The following is a 19579-nucleotide window of genomic DNA, read 5'->3' on the forward strand; positions in this document are numbered from 1 at the left end:
TTTATGGAGCTTTTAGCTTATGTGGAGCAATGCACACATTCATTCTGCAGCAGACCAGCTGTCTTTCAGCCACCAAGGAAAATCAAAGGGTGGCTACTGGGCAACAAGGGCTATCAGCTGACGACATGGCTCATGACTCGGGTTCACACAACCCATGCACACATGCGCAGCATACATACAATAAGAGCCTTGCTGCCACAAGAAATGTGATAGAGAAGACCGTTGGCATGCTGAAGCAACTATGCCACTGCCTGTACCGCACTGAAGAAGCCCTGCAGTACTCAGCTGAGTCGGTCTCAAGATTAGTGGTGGTATGTTGCATGCTGCACAACCTTCCCATCCTGAGGGACCAGCCCTTGCCACCACCTATCAGACGAGAAGCTAAGGAACATGAAGAGGAGGAGGAAGGGAAACTGCCCAGGTAGTACGCGAAGAACTAATTCAAGTATGATACCAGTATTTTTAACCCCAATTCCCCATTCACCAAGCTCCCTCTGTCACTGACCATCACATTGTCCTCTTGGCCAAAATGCAAAAATAAAAGCCAACACAAAATACACATTCCAAGCTAAATTTATAAATTAAATTATGACATATTGGGGCTGAAATTGCCCCGTGTGCCGTTTGTGACACAGAATTTGAATTAAATGAATATTTAGCACACGCCGAGATGGGCCACTAATAGTTGCTGAATTGGGGTCTTTGTCTGAAAGAAATGTGTGGGACGGTAGAGGAGGCATTAGCACGGCAGAAGTTGACGTCAGCGTGACGCGGACATGCCGCATTGCACTTACACTTCACAACGTCCCTACCCTTTTAAAAGTGGGAGCCGCTACAAACTCTGCAGCTGCTTCCATGGCACCCACTGGGTGACCAGGGAGGGTTTCGGCCGGGCCAGCGGTCCAGCACCCACAGACTGCATGTTGGCGGTCTGGCTGAACCAGCGGCTGCCATTGTCGGTCCTACTAAAAAGTCGGCCAACGAAAAAAAGATGTCTGCCGCAGCGCAAGGCCCTCCCATTTAAACTCGGCTGGGGCGCCCCAGCCATGACAGCTTCACGTCCCACGCCAATCTTGTCACCCATGAGGCGATAAGGGGTCGGCCGCATGGAGGTGACATCATCACCATGTGCATCCCCGCTTGGGGCTAAAAGTAAGGGCCGCAACACAAACCCATTTTTGCCCGCGGCATCCCGGGGGCAATTCAAGACCAATCGCACCAGCCGCCCGCCTCCAGACGATAAATCATAGCACCCCATTAGCGCCCTAACGTGGCTATAAAAGGATAATTTCAGCCCCATTGTATATACACTTAAACTAATAACTTCTGTGTGCCTTTGCCTGTCCTAGTGCTCCGATAAAGTGCTACTCCAGTGGCTGCAGCATGGCTGGTAGAAGGCTGCTGACTTTCAGTAGAGGAGACTGCAGATAGCCTCAGGGAATGACCTCGAGCAGCTCTGGGCCTAGAAGCTTGGCTTCAGACTGCACCATTTAGGCATGGGTGGCAGCAGTCTGGGCTGGCTGGCTGACAAGCAAGGGCATTGATGGAGTGGCAGGAGTGAGATCATGAATGCTGCCATGCTGAGAGAGGACAGTAGATTTGTGTTCCATGGAGCCACTGCCACTCCCCTGAGGCAACGCCTCAGCAATCTTAGTAATGTGTTGGAGGACAGACTGCTGGACTGCTGTGACAACCTGCAACCCCTATGAACACAAGTAAAATACTGCAGATGCTGGAATCTGAAATAAAAACAGAAAATGCTGGAAAGCTCAGCGGATCAGGCAACATGTGTGGAGAGAAACCGAGTTAACGTTTCAGGTCGATGATTCTTCGTCAGAACTGGCAATAGTTCGAAATGTAACAGATTCTTAAGCAAGTGTAAGTGACACTGAAAGGGCAGGGAAGGAAAGAACAAAAGGGAAAGTCTGTGAAAGGGTGGAAGGTAGGAAAGATGTGAGAGACAAAAATAATGATGGACCAAATTGAGATGGTAATGGCAGAAGTTATGAAACAAAAGATGAGCCTAGATAGGGTGTGAATTACCAGCTGCCATGGAAAACATACAAAAAAGTAAAAGTAAAAAGGAAGGGGGTAGGGGAGGGTTTAAAAAAAAGGGAGGTAAGGGAGCAAAATATGGGCAGAGGTTATGGTCTGAAATTGTTGAACTCGATATTGAGTCCAGAAGGCTGTAAATTGCCTCATCGAAAGATGAGGTGCTGTTCCTCGAGCTTGCATTGAGCTTCATTGGAATAGTGTAGGAGGCTGAGGATGGAAAGGTCAGAGTGGGAGTGGAGCAGAGAATTAAAGTGACAGGCAACCGGAAGCTCATGGTCACGCTTATGCACTGAATGGAGGTGCTCCCCAAAGCGATCACCCAATCTGCGTTTGGTCTCCCCAATGTAGAGGAGACCACATTGTGAGCAGCGAATAAAGTATACGAAATTGAAAGAAGTACAAGTAAATCGCTGTTTCACCTGGAAGGAGTGTTTAGGGCCCTGGACAGTGGGAAGGGAGGAGGTAAAAGAACAGATGTTGCACTTCCTGCGCTTGTACGGGAAGGTGCGGTTGGAAGGGGAGGCGGTGCTGAGGGTGACTGCGGAGTGGACCAGGGTGTCCCAGAGGGAGCAGTCCCTTAGGAATGCTGAAAGAGGAGGGAAAGATGTAATTGGTGGTGGGATCACGCCGGAGGTGGCGGAAATGGCCGAGGATGATCCGTTGAACGTGGAGGCTGGTGGGGTGACAGGTGAGAACAAGAGAAACCCTGTTGTGATTCTGAGAGGGAGGGGAAGGGGTGAGAGCAGAAGTGCGGGAAATAGAACAGACCTGGTCGAGGGCCATGTTAACCATGGCAGAGTGGAATCCTCGGTTGAGGAAAAAGGAAGACTTATCAGAGACACTAGTGTGGAAGGTGGCGTCATCAGAACAGGTGCGATGGAGACAGAGAAACTGGGAGAATGGAATAGAGTCCTTACAGGATGCGAGGTGGGAGGAAGTGTAGTCCAGGTAGCTGTGGGAGGCAGTGGGCTTATAGTGAATGTTTATCAATAGTCTATCCCCAGAAATGGAGACAGAGAAGTCGAGGAAGGGAAGGGAAGAGTCGCAGATGGACCATGTGAAGGTGAGGGAAGGATAGAAATTAGATGCAAAGTGAATGAAATTTTCTAGTTCAAGATGAGACCAGGAAACGGCACCAGTACAGTCATCAATGTACTGGAAAAAGAGGTGAGGAAGGGGACCCAAGTAGGACTGGAACAAAGATGTTCCACATATCCCATGAAAAAGCAGGCATAGCTAGGACCCATGTGGGTTCCCATAGCAACACCTTTAATTTGGAGGAAGGGAGTGGAGTCAAAGGAGAAGTTGTTCAATGTGAGAACAAGTTCAGCCAGGCGGAGGAAAGTGGTGGTGGATGGGGAATCGTTGGGCCTCTGCTCGAGGAAGAAGCGGTGCGCCTTCAGGCCGTTCTGGTGGGAGATGGAAGTGGATGGTTGGGGCCAGGAAATTGGAAATTATTAAAGTGACGGAGGGCGTCGGAGGAGTCGTGCATGTAGGTGGGAAGAGACTGGACAAGGGGAGAAAAAATAGAGTCAAGATAGGAAGAAGTAAGTTCTGTTGGGCAAGAAATGATGGGTCTACCAGGGCAGTCCTGTTTGTGTATCTTGGGAAGGAGATAGAAGCAGGCTATGCGGGGTTGGGGAACTATGAGGTTGGTGGCTGTGAAGGGAAGATCTCCAGAGGAGATGAGGTCAGTGACTGTCTGGGAAATTATGGCTTGATGTTCAGTAGTGGGTTTATGGTCCAGGGGGAGATAGGAGGAGGTGTCAGAAAGTTTCCAATCAGCCTCTGCAAGTTAGAGGTTGGTTCACCAAACAACAACAGCGCCACCCTTGTCAGCAGGTTTAATGACAAAGTTGGGGTTGGATCTGAGAGAGCAGAGTGCTGCAAGTTCAGAGGGAGGTAGGGTGTAGTGAGTGAGGGGAGCAGAGAAATTGAGACATCCGATGCCCATCGGCAGTTCGCAATGAAGAGATCTAGAGAGGATAAGAGGCCAGAGGGAGTGGTCCAGGTAGAGCGAGAATTCTGAAAACGGGTCAGCTGTGCGGGGGGGGGGGGGGGAAGACTCCTGGCCAAAGAAATGGGCACGGAGGCGAAGGCATCGGAAAAAGAGGTCAGCATCGTGCCAAGCTCAAAATTCATTGACGTGGGGGCATAAGCGGATGAAGCTCAGGCCTGTGCTGAGAGCTGATCCTTCAGAGTCAGCAAGGGAAATGTCCCAAAGCACTTTATAGCCAATGAAGAGTAGTCCCTGTTGTAATGTAGGAAACACAGCAGCCAAATTGCACACAGCTAGTTCCCACAAATAGCCATGTGATAATGACCAGATAATCTCTTTCTTGTGATGTTGATTGAGAAATGTTGGCTAGGACACCAGGTGATAACTCCTCTGCTCTTCTTTGAAATAGTGCCATGGGATCTTTTATGTCCACCTGAGAGAGCAAACAGGGCCTCGGTTTAATGTCTCATCAGAAAGACGACACCTCCGACAATGCAGCACTCCCTTAGTACTGCCCTGGAGTGTCAGTTGATATTTTTGTGTGCAAGTCTCTGGAGTGGGACTTGAACCCACAACCTTCTGACTCAAAGGCAAGACTACTGCCAACTCAGCCATGGTTGATAAGGTTCGGTCCACAAATGCGTTGATGTAGTTGGCCACTAGTTCAATGCTGGAAAGGATTGGCTCCAAGCTCTGCGCCACCGCCCTGTGCCAAATTGATGCCAGACTCCTCCATGCTTCTTGACACTGAACGCAGGCTTTCTTGCAGGCTTCCCAATGCACCAAGCATTTTATTGTGTACACCGATCAGCCTTCTTCCGTAGCCTGGCTCATCAAAGTCCTCATCTGAGTCCTCTGCAGAGAACTCTGGTGAGGTGACATCTGTGCTATCCTTGCTCCCTGCAGTCCACTTGTGCTTGGTGTCTCACCATGTGCAGATCCTACCTCTGTACTATCCTCTAAGATACACACAGTGTCAATATCTGAGCTAATGGCTGCACATGTGAAATCAAGTAATTGTGTGTCTTCATCATCACTGCCTTCTTGGTCTTCCTTCACTGCCTGGTCAGGTTGCAGTTCTTGTGCATCGGACAGGGGAAAGGGGAAAGGGATAAGAGTAAGGTTGCGGAGAGGGGAAAGTAAGAAGTGCATGGTTACACTAGCTGCAGCTTATAAGTCAGAAGAGATTATGAGATGAGGGGAAAGTGGGATCAGAGAAGGAGTAGTTGTTATGAGGATACCGTCATCTTCAATTGATTCAGCCCACTGCTGGCCACGACCTCAGCAATGACCCTTCCAATAATGGCCAGTATAGTCTCCTCCATGAGGGTTAAAACATGCAGGTGTGCCTCTACCCCTCAGATTAGTTCCTGCAACCTCCGGTGGTGGTCTACCTTCTCCTGCAAGGGAGAAGGAACTGTGTTAGTGAGTGTCATGCAATATGTTTGGATGATGTGGCTGTCCTGGTTGAATAGCTGGCAGTGTGTGTAAGACTTCCAACTGTGCTAAGTTTGTGAGGGTGAAGTGAATCATGAATATTAGGTATGACTTCTCATTGATAGAGATTGTTGGTAGGTGAGTGATGGGGGCATGATGAATTGAGCAGTAGCTGAGGCGAGTGCTGCAATTGGTAGGATATGGCATTTGAAGTTGCATTCACTGACCTTGACTACTTATGAGAGGTCATTAAACTTCTTGAGGCACTGCATCGAGGTCCTCCAGGCTAAACTCCTGCCATTGACCTCCGCGGCTATCTGTTCAGACTGCCATCCCACCGTGTGTCTGGAGGGCCTCCTTCTCCCCTGCAGTTACAGGATTTCTCTCCTCCTTTCCACCTCCTCCTCCACCACGACCTCCAGCTCAGCGTCTGAGAACCTTAGAGCACGCTATCTCCTATGGTCAGCCATTGTTCTCTGTTGGGAAGCACTATTCTGAATGATGTCAGCACCTCCAGCAACCGCAACGCACCTTCCCTTTAAGAGGTGTAGGCTAGCTTTAAGTAGCTTTAAGATGGCGTGCTGCCTGCATTACATTGAATGGGTGCAGGATAACTGCGCATCGCAATCCCTGCGCCTATTTTCGGGGGCTGTCCAATTTAGCACCCTGTAGGTTTAGCACTCAAGTGCTGATTAGACACAAATTTCTTGGAGAAATATATGTGGGGTCCACGCACCCACTTTCACTGAAGGTGTGGAGAGCATTGGCTGGGAGACAGCGGCATGTTTCAAGATGGCTTGGGGACTGAGGGAGAGGGCGCTCAGGTTGTCCGATGCGGCATTGGAGGTCCTGGTGGAGGAGGTCCAGAAGAGGGGGTTTTCCTATACCCATGGTAGGTGGGGGGGAGGAAGCACCCAACACTCCTTGCCCTTGTGTCCCTCTCCTGCAGCAGCTGGTGCTGCTCAGCCTGGCCTCATGTCCTCCTCCCATTCCTCGTGCAGACCAAGGGGGATCCCAGCAAAATGCCCATGACCAAGCACTCACTTTCTCCTGATTACTTAAATAAGGTGGAGTAGCACAGCACTTACTATTTATAGGTGAAGTCCTCAAGAGCATTTCCGGAATAAATATTGATGAGTGTTGGTGAAGTTTTGACAAAGTATCCCAGAAAATCTCCCGATGTGTTTCAGGGGTCCATTTCACAGCTCCAGCAGCAAGTGAACTTTAAATGGTAAGTATCCTTTTAAGTAGCACTTGAAATGAACATCAACATCCTGTTTACTCCCAAACAGTTGGCTGCTGTTGGGAGAAGGCATTAAGACATACTCTAGCCACCAAAATGCAATGAAGCTGCTTTAATGAGCGCTAGCAGGCATTTTAAGTGGAAATCGACCCCTTAACGAGCCTCCGGGCGGCCATTCCTAGTGCAGGCTCCAACTCCTACACTAAACGTGGGCTAAACCAGCATTTCAACTCAAGACCCGGGGCTAGAATTTCCCCTAGGATCGCCCATTTAACAGCCAGTTATCGCCCATTTTGGTCAAAAAAGTAAATTACCGCCCTGTGCCACCCGTTTATCGCCGGCGGTAATTTCGGCCTACGATTACTGCTGGCGTTGCTGCAAATCGCCCGCCCACATTTGACGTCCAGATATCGCCCAAAATTCCCCCCAGTGCTAATTTCCACTAAAAAAGGCCCACTACTGCCCGTTATCGCTCCGATCACAACCGCCCATTTTTAAAGTACCGACCTGACTTGGGCCCAGCGTTATGCACGATTAAATATTGCCAGCTGGGATACAAACTTCATTCAGAGTGGAGATTACTAGAAACTTTTCACCATCATAACAGGTTAGCTGATCACTCCAGCTGTTCCGTCTTCTCCAATTTATTTTACATCACAAAGCCAGAAACTTTAAAAGAGCAGTCAACTAGACACTAATCTGATCATAAATGGTCACCAACACCATGACCTGCAACAGCGCAGCTCAAACAAGGCACAGCTCCAGCAGGGAAACTTGAGATACTTTTGTGTTTTACTACAATATGCTATTGGCACTTGCAGGTCATTTCAAAATTAAGAGGGATTTTGATAGAGTAAAATAGGGTGAAGCTGTTTCCACTGGCAGAAGGGTCAGATTTAAGGTAATTGCCCAAAGAGCCAGAGGGGAGAGAAGATTTTTTTAAATATATAAACGCAATGACTGATTAGTGGGTTAAAACAACTAGATCAGGTTTAATTCTCAGTTTGTGTCAAGTTAGCTAATTGAGGTGAAATTGATGTCTTTGGAATTGGCCTCGACAGCCCCCAATCTGTGAGAAGTGTATGAAAACCAGGTTTTGAGCTCCTGATCACAGTCCAATGACCCTGGCTGTAAATTGCACAGCACACTGATGCATGGTTGGGCACGCACACACTCTTTTGGGTGGCAGGCAAGTGAGAGGTGATGTAAAGGCTTTGGGCACCCTCAAGGAATACAAGGTGATTGGGCGGCACCTGCCCTCAACTAAAAAGCCTGGCCCTGCTCTGTATCGGATGCGCATCTTTGCTCCAAATCATAATGTTGCCAAGTCTCGATTCTGGTACTTAATTTCTTCAATGAAGAAACTGAATAAGTCTGCTGGTGAAATTGTCTATTGTGGACAGGTTTTTGAGAAGTCACCTGAAGAAGTGAAAAACTTTTGTATTTCGGCTCTCGTAGTGGAACCCATAACATGTACAGGGAGTACAGGGACCTGACCACTGCTGGTGCTGTCACCCAGTGTTATCGTGACATGGAGGCTCGCCATCGTGCTCGTGCTCACTTCATTCAGATCATAAAGGGAGAAGAGATTCCATCGAGCATGTGTCGCTGGTCTGATATGATTTTAGATTTTAGATACAGTGTAAAGCTCCCTCAACACTGTCTCATCAAACCCAAAACAGCACAGGTTACAAACAGAGTAAGGCTCCCTTTGAACTTGGGCACCATTGGTCAAAGGCTAGTATCGAGCCCACTCCGCTAAGAGTGCCGAAACAATATCGATCATTACCTCACTCTCCTTCATGTCGGCACTGGTCTCGTCCTTGGTCTTCTCCATCCCAAGGGGCGGCAGCCCCAACACGCTGCCGAGGTAGGTTTTGATCAGATCGAACATGTCCGTCTCGTTCAGAAGAGGATCCAGCTTCCTGCTGCCCAGGTGAAGGAGAACAGGATGGATAGCCCTCGGATAGGGAACGTGAGCCATGAACCCTCCTGGGAACCTGACCCCCCCACCCGACCCCACCGTGGGGCCCGGCCGGGAGCGGGAGAGGCGCGCGCTCGTTCTGAAGCCTCCTTCTCCTGCGGGTCTGGGGACTGTTTAAGCCCAGACAGTGAGGGTCAGCAGGTGGTTCCAGGGGTCAGGGAACGGGTGAAGACCCAGAGAGGGAATCTCCCATTCCCTGACCCGGAAGGGGTGCCCTCCCCAATTCCCTGTTCCATGATTCCAAGATCAAGTTCCCTCTGCCACACAGAATCCTGCGTTGCCAGCACAAGCCGCGCTTCAGCACCAAGAGACCAAACACTTTCTTCTAAAATGATATACTGTTGGATCACCTAATCAGGCTCGGCTGCAATACACCCATAGAGCCAAGAGCTGGAAAGTGGGATTAGGCTGGATAGTTCTTTGTCGGCCGGCGCGGACACGGGCCGAGATGGTCTCCTTCTGTGCTGTAAATTTGATTCTATGATTCATAGCCAAATAGCCCCAAATTCGCTACGCTCAAAGGGATAGCCACTTGAGTGAGGTGCTGGAGGGCTGCTGTGGATCAGAGCTCCAAGGAGAAACAGTACTTCCAGAGAAGAAAATAGGCTGTCACCCCTTTTCAATCTCACTATCAGGTGATATACCAGTCTGGGGAGATACCCCCGACCTTCCCAACAACTTTTGCTCCCCATTAAATCCAACCAGAGATTTTTGAATGAGACCGACGAGGAACAACCTCAGCATTTGTTCCATCAATATCATGAGTTGAACTTCCATCAAGCTCCTGGGCCAACTTCAGTTACTAGAGCAATTTGCATGGAGAGGAAGCAACATTTGCAAAGGCTGATACAAATATTTTGAGCTTGGGACACATTACAGCTCATTAGCCTTTAGAAATAAAATCGGCATTTATTACCACATTTCATAGAAACATGGAAACATAGAAAATAGGTGCAGGAGTAGGCCATTCGGCCCTTCAAGCCTGCACCACCATTCCAATAAGATCATGGCTGATCATTCCCTCAGTACCCCTTTCCTGCTTTCTCTCCATACCCCTTGATCCCCTTAGCCATAAGGGCCATATCTAACTCCCTCTTGAATATATCCAATGAACTGCCATCAACAACTCTCTGCGGCAAGGAATTTTACAGGTTAATAACTCTCTCATCATTTCTCCTCATCTCAGTCCTAAATGGCCTACCCCCTTATCCCCTTGTTCTGGACTTCCCCAACATCGGGAACATTCTACCCGCATTTAACCTGTCCCGTCCAGTCAGAATCTTATATGTTTCTATGAGATCCCCTCTCATCCTTCTAAACTCCAATGTATAAAGGCCCAGTCGATCCAGTCTCTCCTCATATGTCAGTCCTGCCATCCCGGGAATCAGTCTGGTGAACCTTCGCTGCACTTCCTCAATAGCAAGAACGTCCTTCCTCAGATTAGGAGACCAAAACTGAACACAATATTCCAGGTGAGGCCTCACCAAGGCCCTGTACAACTGCAGTAAGACCTCCCTGCTCCTATACTCAAATCCCCTAGCTATGAAGACCAACATACCATTTGCCTTCTTCACCGCCTGCTGTACCTGTATGCCAGCTTTCAATGACTGATGAACCATGACACCCAGGTCTCGTTGCACCTCCCCTTTTCCTAATCTGCCGCTATTCAGATAATATTCAGTCTTTGCCTTTTTGCCCCCAAAGTGGATAACCTCACATTTATCCACATTATACTGCATCTGCCATGCATTTGCCCACTCTCCTAACCTATCCAAGTCACCCTGCAGCCTCCTAGCATCCCCTCACAGCTCACACCGCCACCCAGTTTAGTGTCATCTGCAAACCTGGAGATATTACACTCAATTTCTTCATCCAAATCATTGATGTATATTGTAAAGAGCTGGGGTCCCAGCACTGAGCCCTGCGGCACTCCACTAGTCACTGCCTGCCATTTTGAAAAGGACCCGTTTATCCCGACTCACTGCTTCCTGTCTGCGAACCAGTTCTCTATCCACGCCAGTATATTACCCCCAATACCATGTGCTTTGATTTTGCACACCAATCTCTTGTGTGGGACCTTGTCAAAAGCCTTTTGAAAGTCCAAATACACCACATCCACTGGTTCTCCCTTGTCCACTCTACTAGTTACATCCTCAAAAAATTCCAAAAGATTTGTCAAGCTTGATTTCCCCTTCATAAATCCATGCTGAATTGGACCGATCCTGTCACTGCTTTCCAAATGCGCGGCTATTTCATCCTTAATAATTGATTCCAACATTATCCCCGCTACTGATGTCAGGCTACCCAATCTATAATTACCCGCTTTCTCTCTCCCTTTTTAAAAAGTGGTGTTACATTAGCTACCCTCCAGTCCATAGGAACTGATCCAGAGTCAATAGACTGTTGGAAAATGATCAGCAATGCATCCACTATTTCTAGGGCCTTAAGTACTGTGGGATGCAGACTATCAGGCCCGGGAATTTATCGGCCTTCAATCCCATTAATTTCCCCAACACAATTTCCTGACTAATAAGGATATCCTTTAGTTCCTCCTTCTCACTAGACCCTCGGTCCCCTAGTACTTCCGGAAGATTATTTGTGTCTTCCTTTGTGAAGACAGAACCAAAGTATTTGTTCAATTGATCTGCCATTTCTTTGTTCCCCATTATAAATTCACCTGAATCTGACTGCAAGGGACCTACATTTGCCTTCACTAATCTATTTCTCTTCACATATCTATGGAAGCTTTTGCAGTCAGTTTTTACGTTCCCGGCAAGCTTCTTCTCGTACTCTATTTTCCCCCTCTTAATTAAACCCTTTGTCCTCCTCTGCTGAATTGAGGCACAGAGCCTTCAGGCTTGTCTTTCTAACACACTTTGCCCTTTTAGAATTTTGGTGTAATGTGGCCCTTTTTGCTTTTTACCTTCGGTTTCTCTGCCCTTCACTTTTACTTTTCTTCTTTCTATCTTTTGCTTCTGCCCCCATTCTACTTCCCTCTGTCTCCCTGCATAGGTTTCCATCCCCCTGCCATATTAGTTTAACTCCTCCCCAACAGCACGAGCAAACACTCCCCCTAGGACATTGGTTCCGGTCCTGCCCAGGTGCAGACCGTCCGGCTTGTACTGGTCCCACCTCCCCCAGAACCGGTTCCAATGTACCAAGAATTTGAATCCCTCCCTTCTGCACCACTCCTCAAGCCAAGTATTCATCTGAGCTATCCTGCGATTCCTACTCCGACTAGCACGTGGCACTGGTAGCAATCCTGAGATTACTACTTTTGAGGTCCTACTTTTTAATTTCGCTCCTAGCTCCCTAAATTCGTCTTGTAGGACCTCATCCTGTTTTTTACCTATATCGTTGGTACCTATATGCACCACGACAACTGGCTGTTCACCCTCCCTTTTCAGAATGCCCTGCACCCGCTCCGAGACATTCTTGACCCTTGCACCAGGGAGGCAACATACCATCCTGGAGTCTCGGTTGCGGCCACAGAAACGTCTATCTATTCCCCTTACAATATAAACCCCTATCACTATAGCTCTCCCATTCTTTTTCCTGCCTTCCTGTGCAGCAGAGCCACCCACGGTGCTATGAACTTGGCTGCTGCTGCCCTCTCCTGATGAGTCATCCCCCTCAACAGTACCCAAAGTGGTGTATCTGTTTTGCAGGGAGATGACCGCACGGGACCCCTGCACTGCCTTCCTTGCACTGCTCTTCCTGTTGGTCATCCATCCCCTATCTGGCTGTGTACCCTTTAACTGCGGTAAGACCAACTCAATAAACGTACTATTCATGTCATTCTCAGCATCGTGGATGTTCCAGAGTTTATCCACCTGCAGCTCCATGCCGCAATGCGGTCCATCAGGAGCTGCAGGCGGATGCATTTCCCGCACACGTCGTCGTCAGAGACACAGGAAGCGTCCCTGACTTCCCACATAGCACAGGAGGAGCATAACATGTGTCCATACTTTCCTGCCAGGATTTACCCTGAGATAAACTTAAATTGGCAACAACAATGCTAAAGGTTACTTACTGATATAGAAAAGAAAAAGAAAAACTACTTACCAATTACCAGCCAATCACTTACCCCCTTGACTGAGACATTACCTTTCGATTTCTTCCTACTTTTTTGCCTCCCTGCTGCAGCTGCAGCAGCTGGCCTCTTGTAGTCCTCCCGACTCAACGCTGTTCCTCCTCCTCGCTCTCCCGCTCCCTGACTGCGACAGATGGGTCTCTTGTATGCCTCCTGACTCGACGCTGCTCCTCCTCCTCGCTCTCCCACTCCCCAACTGCGACTGATGGGCCTCTTGTACAATAAAGGAATTTTTGGAGTACTTACAACCAGGCCTGGGCTGATCTAATTAAACCCAGTCACAGCAATCACCAGCAATGAAATATTTTATTTGCGGTTACACGTGTAAGTGGGATAGGAAGAGGGAGAGGAGTGGTTCATTTTATTGCTTGAACATTTTTTTAAACTGAGTAATGCAGATTGGCGAGGAATGATGTCACACCATGTCTCATTAGCTGCCATGACTTCAGAGACACACTGCATCCACAGAAACAGACTCTCCCAATTGAAACACTATTTAAAAAATAAACCCAATACGATTGCAGATGTTTCGTGTCTGTTTGACTGGAGTAACTGACCAATATCTGTGTAACATGCTGAGGGGCTGATTTTGTGGGTGGCAGGAAAGGAATTTTGTAACATATGTAATACCACTCAGGAAAAAGCCATTGGAGTCAGCCCACTGAGCTGGTCATTGCTGAACATGAATTATTTGCTGGAAATATTCTCCCTCCCCCCCCGCCTCCTTTACTGATGCTGGCTGTAGCGGGGCCGAGGGGGGTCGGAGGGGGCCGGGGTTGCATCCAGGCACTGGGGCCTCATCCAAGTAACCATTCTTCATGTGGCTTGACAGTGTGGTCATGGGGCTACTCAACTGTAGCAGGCATCACAACTGTAATGTATGCATCTGTGAGGATGCTCACAGGTTTGTAGAGCTGTTGAGAGGTGGGAGCCGGAGGGATTGGAGTACATCATCACCCTCGGCAACCACATTTTAATTTGATTTTATATGTTTTAAAGTTTAATTTGTTTTATTGCCGGGTTTTAGTGTCCTCCTCCCATTTTAGCCAGGGGGCACTTGTATAATTTGTGCTTTTAATGCCCCCAAAAAAAACAAAAAACATCAAAAAACAAAAAAGGGCACTTGAAAAGTGTTTGGAGTGTTGCCTCCCCCCCCCCCTTTTAATCAGGGGGGCACTTGATTTAATGTTTGTTTTTGTTTTGCAACAAAAGAGTTGTAGAGCTGTTGAGAGGTGGGCACCGGAGGGACTGGAGTGCATCATCACCCCCGGCAACCAAATTTTAATTTAATTTAATATATTTAAAGTTTAATTTGTTTATTGTGCCGGGTTTTAGTGCTTTAGTGTCACCGCCAACGCACCCCCCCCTTCTTTTAGTCAGGGGGCACTTGTATAATTTGTGTTTCAGTGCCCTCAAAAAGACCTCCAAAAAACAAGGGGGCACTTGTTTGAAAATGTTTGGAGTGTCCCCCAGAACATTGGGCACTTGATTTAACGTTTATTTTGTTCACAACAAAAGAGTTGTAGAGCTGTTGCATTGTGAGTGGCTTAAGCCAGTTACGTGATGTTCACAAGACTGAAGAAAACCCCAGTCAGTTGGGTTTATGTCATCTCAAGATGTTGCATGCGTTTACAAGGGACACCAGCAATCACACATTTAAAGTTGTGTTTCCTAAAAGTTATCATATGGGACATATTTTCCCCTTCCCAGAAGTGAGTGAGACGCAATACAAGAATGGTTTAGTTGAATAAAATTTTATATAAAACTTGTAATTTGTATTAAACTTTAACAATGTAATAAAATAACATAAATGTTCTGAATGAAAATGTGTACAATAAAAAACATTATGAACGGCAAACAACAACATGAACAAATGTATAAACAATATTCAAAATACCCCTGCACCCTCCCACAATTCTCCTTGCGGCCACCTTTCCCAACACCTTTCCTCCCCAATCCCCCTCTGAAATTGGCCCTGAAACCCCTCCTCCTCCTCCTGCTATCAATACCCCTGGCTCTGCCCACGTCGGGACCAGTACGTCGTGCACCAGCACAGCACCTCAAGCATGTCTGCTGAGGGGGGAGGGCGACAATGGTAGCACTATGTTTGGGGGGTTCTGGAGAAGATGGAGGTGCTGAGGATCCCATCTTCAAAGTTGGAAGAAACTATTTCCTCCCGACAATCAGGTGCTGTCACCATTGTTGGTATGGCATCTTGGAGTGCAGTGTCATATCCCACGACCATCAATTGCCGCTTAGCATTGGCATTGGCAGTCTGGGTGTTCTCCTTCATCATGGCAATCAGCTCCGCCATGTCCTCCGATTGAAGGGCTGCTAAAGCCGCGATGTTTTCGGACAACCCAGCAATGGCCTGGGAGAGCTTGCCAATCAATTCAATGCTCATTCTGGACAGTCCCACCATTTGCCTATCGCGCAGCATTCCCACTTTGGCGGATCAGCCGCCGTGGATTCACCATGGTGGTCGGTGTGCACTATTGCATTCCGCTTGATCCTGCTTCCTCAGGCCGGATTCCGATGAGGAACCGGTGGCCGCTGGTAGAAAGGACCCTTCAAGACCCACCACCCCTCCCTCCTCCAGCACCACCACCATTACAATGCTTTGAGGAGTGGTCTCCTCCAGCTCCTGCAGCACCATCACCTCTGTCTCTTCCACCATCTTTTCATTTGTTCTTCCCTGCAATTACTCCTCTCTGGGAGGGGCAGGCGGCTCCATCTGTGCAACTGTAAAAACATAACATTAATGGTTGGCGACAGGGGAGAGGAGGGGTCAGAGGTAACATTAGAGCAATTCACTTTGCTCAGGATTATGTGGAGAACAAACATTTTTTACCGAGAATCATTACGTGAAACTATCATAAACAAAATGTAGAGAAAGTACATGACATAACAAAACTTGAGTCCCAAACAATTTGCTTTCCAAGTGGTAGAGTGTGATCAATCAATAAATCATGTCACAATTAACAACATTTCTTGCTTCCAGCATTACATTACATTCTACATTATATTGCCATAAGATTAAATTACATGACCGCAGTACAGTCCAGGGATTATGCAGACTTACGCTCCGGGAGAACTGGTTCAGCACCAACACACATGGCAATGTGATACGCTCCCGTCAGGGCTGCAGCACGTTCCTTGAGGTCTGTCAGAGGAATAGCCTTCAACGGACCACCGCCCGTTTTATGGAGCTCGCCCTATTGCCGGCTAGTTTTTTCTGCAAAGGTGACAAAAAATATGTGTGAACTAATTTGACACCTACGAATACTGAACACACAAAACGGGCGGTGGTCCATTGAAGACTATTCCTCTGACAGACCTCGAGGAACGTGCTGCAGTCCTGACGGGAGCATATCGCATTGCCATTTGTGTTGGTGCTGAACCAGTTCTCCCGGAGCGTAAGTCTGCATAATCCCTGGACTGTACTGCAGTCATGTAATTTAATCTTATGGCAATATAATGTAGAATGTAATGTAATGCTGGAAGCAAGAAATGTTGTTAATTGTGACATGATTTATTGATTGATATACATACATACACACACACACACATATATTTATAGTACACATCCCCAATTAACCGTCCCAGTCTTTTTGTCAACGAGTGCACCATTTAAGTTCTATTAGCATGCAAGTGTTGCATGATGAACACATGAAAATACAGAGGACTAACACAATATGAGATCGATGATAGGTAATAAAAAATATCACCAAGCTTTACAACATAATAAAACGTGGCACTAAAGAGTAATTCGTCAATGCATGATAAAAGTTAGTACTTTCTCTCACAGACCCAATGATGTAATTCCACTGTTTGCGGCACTGGTTCGGCCCCCGCATCACGGGCGCGACGGAGGCCACCGCCTCAGCGATTTCTCGCCATAACCGCTGATACATGAACGGTGACGGTTTCCCTCGCCCACCCCATGTTAACTAATTCCAATTGGCCTCAACTTCGCCCACCAACTCCTGGGCTTCCTCCGAGAAATGCGTGGCCCTTTTCCTCCCACCTAATGCCCTCTCCACTTCCATGGCTTGATGTTCCATTTTTTTGATATTTATATATAATATATATATATTTGAATTTAATTATTTATTATTATTATTACTATTTTTTAAGATCTATTATTATTATAATTATTAGTTATACTATCAATTATATTTTATATTATGATAGAATAGTCAATATACTGAGTATGATTAATATACTCCTCAAAAATCCTTTCACAGCTCCTCTCTCACTGACTTCAACCAACCTCTGCAGCTTCAAAATGTCCAGTGCTGTCCTAGTTTTCTCTGCGCAACGTATAACTCATCCAACAATTGAACTGCAAAACCTGGAAGAAGCAAGAAAGCAAGACATGGCTGACTGAAGTATGAACAGCAGGACTGAGGGAGGTCAACTTGCTTTATGGAGAGGGAGCATCAGTTGATGCTATGGGAGATGCAGCAAAGGAAAAATGCCATATTTAGGAGGCTGCAACATGGGAGGAGATCAGGTCAAAGCAGTATTCTCAGTGAAATGCAAAGCCACTCAGGAGTTTGCCAAAGTAAATATATCCAGCATTTATCCGCATCAATTTAAATAACATGGCATCCTGCAACAACCACATTCACCTCAAAAGTTGCACATTCACTTTGTATGCTTTTGTTTCTCAGTTGGGAAACTTAGCCTTACTCAGTATCACAATCCACTTGTATTATGCACCACATATCTTTCAAGGAAAATATTGTAATATTGTGACTCATTTATTAGAACACTTAGGCCAACAAATATTTCCACTAACAGCAAATTGCATGCTATAACTAATTGCATCAGGTATATTTTGGGATGAAGGGTGACTACATCCATTGCTATGTCATGGTTCTTCAACTTTGCATCACTTCAAGTTATTTTTGAATTCAAGAAAAAGAAGCCGCATAAAATGGGCCACCCAATCTGAAGGCCCGAAATTCAAAATAATGATCCATAAAACATTATATTATATCATAATATAAAATGTGTGCAGGCAGTCCACGAGGATCTTGCAAGGAGGCTATTGTGCTTCTACAAGCTAGAACGAGTTATTGATGCTTATTTTACCTGCATCTATTCTTTCACGGGAGTAACTATTTGTACTGTGCTTTTTCTGCGCATCCGTCTGTCAAGCTCCGCCCTCTGATGCCTCCTGCCCGAACCGGAAGTGCCGGACCGGAGGTATGGCCCCGTTCTCATTCCACGCGGCCGAAAGGGCTCGAGAGCGGCGGCGGACGGCCGAGTGGGCCCACGGGGTCCAAGAGCGGTGGCAGGCAGAGAAGCGGTGGGGGGCCAGGATGTGATGGGGGGCCGAGAGGGCTGGTGGGGGGCCGAGAGGGGGGTGGAAGCGGGAGAGAGACTGGGGGAGGGAGAGGGAGACTGGAGGGATAGATGAAGAGAGAGACTGGGGGGGGAGAGAGAGAGAGACAGGGGGGACAGAGATTGTGGGGGGAGGGGGGCAGAGACATGGGTGGGGAGCATCGGGGAGGAGAGAGGGAACTCAGGGAAGACGGATCCGGATCTCGTTCTTCCAACTCCCTACAAGGGACATCATTGGAATGGATGAAATCCAGAAGTATCCTGACACTGTCACTATTCACTTCATACCCAATAAACCTGTTAACAATCCGTACACAATGCCCCATCTGTGGTGGGGGGGGGGGGGTATAAGGAGGGACTTTGGCTGGGAGAGGGATGCACTTGCACTGGGGTAAGGCACTTTGGCTGGAGGAAGGATGCACACACTGGGGTAAGGCACTTCGGCTGGGGGAGGCATGCACTTGGACTGGGGTGTGGGACTTTGGCTGGGGGAAGGATGCACTTGGACTTGGAGACACTTTGCCTGGCCCTTGCTGTCTTCTGGGAAGCTCTGTCCTCTATCAAAGGAAGTCAAAGTGGATCGAGTTACAATTTGCAAAGCCAGGGCAGTTCCAGGTAAACATTCCAGTGAAACTTCAGGGAGTGGCCTATCCTCCAAAGGGACCAATCATGGACAAATAGTGGAGCATGGCAGCCATTTTCACAGTACAAATAAGCGCTTCCTTTTTTCACACCATTGGGTACTTTGTAATTCACTATTCAATTCAATGAAGAGGCAGCAGAAGAGGAGCAAAAAGTCTTGACTGAAGAGTCAGTTCGGAGCTGCCCTCAAATGGAGTCAATAGTACTGTGCTACGGCTCAAGACGATATCCCTGGTCCTTCAGAAATTATCTGTCTAGTCTGGATATTTAATTAAATAATGGCACTGTCAATTACTGTAGGATCAATATATTGTGGCAGCCTCCAGGGTACAGGGCTGCGTCATCACTCCAACTCTCTTCTCAATCTTCCTCCTTGCCATGCTCCACCTCGCAGTCAACAAGCTCCCCGCTGGAGTGAAATTAAATTACAGAACCAGTGGGAAGCTGTTTAACCTATGCCGCCTCCAGGCCAGGCCCAAGATCACCCCAACCTCTGTTGTTGAGCTACAGTACACGGACGACGCCTGCATCTGCGCACATTCTGAGGCTGAACTCCAGGATATAGTCGATGTATTTACTGAAGCATATGAAAGCACAGGCCTTAGGCTAAACATCCATAAGACAAAGGTCCTCCAACAGCCTGTCCTTGCCGCACAGCACTGCCCCCCAATCATCAAGATCCACGGCACGGCCCTCGACAACATGGACCATTTCCCATACCTCGGGAGCCTCTTATCAACAAAAGCAGACATTGATGCGGAGATTCAACACCGT

At 47.6% G+C, this 19579-nt stretch overlaps 1 protein-coding gene and 1 pseudogene across 2 annotated transcripts in view; both read left to right on the forward strand.

Annotated features, from left to right (window-relative positions):
- The window catches only part of LOC139239876 (urea transporter 2-like), a 212349-nt gene that overhangs the window by 48864 nt on the left and 143906 nt on the right, over window positions 1-19579 (forward strand). The gene's annotated exons all lie outside the window — the stretch shown is intronic.
- LOC139228150 (large ribosomal subunit protein eL20-like) lies at window positions 2530-9047 on the forward strand (annotated as a pseudogene).

Source organism: Pristiophorus japonicus, chromosome 2 (assembly GCF_044704955.1).
Source record: "Pristiophorus japonicus isolate sPriJap1 chromosome 2, sPriJap1.hap1, whole genome shotgun sequence".
Taxonomy (NCBI): Eukaryota; Metazoa; Chordata; class Chondrichthyes; family Pristiophoridae; genus Pristiophorus; species Pristiophorus japonicus.